Raw genomic sequence first — 1,432 nt, 5'->3', positions numbered from 1 at the left:
CCGCTTCACTTCATTCTGTGGGGGGTTTTCTTTTTGTCAAGTGAAGTCTCACACTCCTGCCATGGGTTTTAGCGACATCTTGGATTGGATAGAAATATCAAATAAGGAAATTTAACCTTGCTGAGTGTACGGTCAGCAATTAATATTAATATAAAATACAATTTAAAATATAAAATAATATCTATCTATCTACTTAATATACTAAAACTGTTTTTAATACTTAATTTATTTTCTATTGAGTGTTTATCTATTATATCTATTATCTACTTAATATATTAAAATTGGTTTTTTCCAAACTAATGAAGATGAGGTGTCGATCTCTCGTGACTTTGTCTTCCCTCCAAAATGAACTTTCTTATTCTCTATTCTAAATTATTTTATAAAAAGTATCTTTATTATAATTATATTATAATTAATATTTAATGAATAATATATAATTATACTAATTTAGAAACATATCTTCATTATAATTATATCAAATTAATATTTAATACACTATTAAACTACTTATCAATTATAATGCGTAATTACTGTACATAATAAAAAATTGCCTTAATAATAAGTAATTTACATATTTATTTTTGTTTTACTAAGGTCTATAAATAGTATTTTTCTATGGTACATGAATCTAAATTTGAGAGTCAGCTCATAATTTTATATTTAGTATTTTTTTACTACTTCATAGAATAAGAATGTATTCTTCATTTTTTATTGAAGTTGATCCTTTTAAGGTACAGTTTATAATTTATTATAATATTTTTTATATACTCATTCTATTATATTATTCTTTTAATAATTTATTAATTATTGTTAATCTAAATTATTCTTATCGTCTAATGTTTCCGTTCGATTGTCTTTTACCACAATCGTTTACAATGCATCACATCCATGAAATACTTCATCGAGTTGTCTTCACTGATTCATGTTCCAACTACATGGATGTAAGTGTTCAAAGAAGGGGCAATAATCTCTACTTTATCGAAGGATGGTTGGATCTACTCACCTATTATGACCAACCAAATGGAATGTGGTTAAAGTTAGCTTTCTTGATAGGAGCTCGATTTTTTATTGAGAAATTGCATTCACAGAATTTTATAGGGCAAGTTCAAGAAAATGTTCGTTTCATTAGAGTTTAAAATTCTTTATTAAAGTTCGTTTCATTTTTTTATTGTTTTCTATTTTATTTATTTACAGTCATAATTAAATTTGATATAATTATAGTAATATAAAACTACTTCATATATAGCAATAATATTATGAAAATATTATTGCACGATTATAGAATAAAAAATAATCATATATATAAAACGAAACAATTATAACAAAAAAATTAATACATGTGATTTAAATATTTTTAATAGCCGGTAACATGGAGTTTAACAAAATATAATTCATATATTTTTTATTTATGTATATGTATATAATTATATAT

This window comes from Arachis duranensis, chromosome 9 (genome assembly GCF_000817695.3).
Source record: "Arachis duranensis cultivar V14167 chromosome 9, aradu.V14167.gnm2.J7QH, whole genome shotgun sequence".
NCBI lineage: Eukaryota > Viridiplantae > Streptophyta > Magnoliopsida > Fabales > Fabaceae > Arachis > Arachis duranensis.
This window is presented reverse-complemented; position numbering follows the sequence as displayed.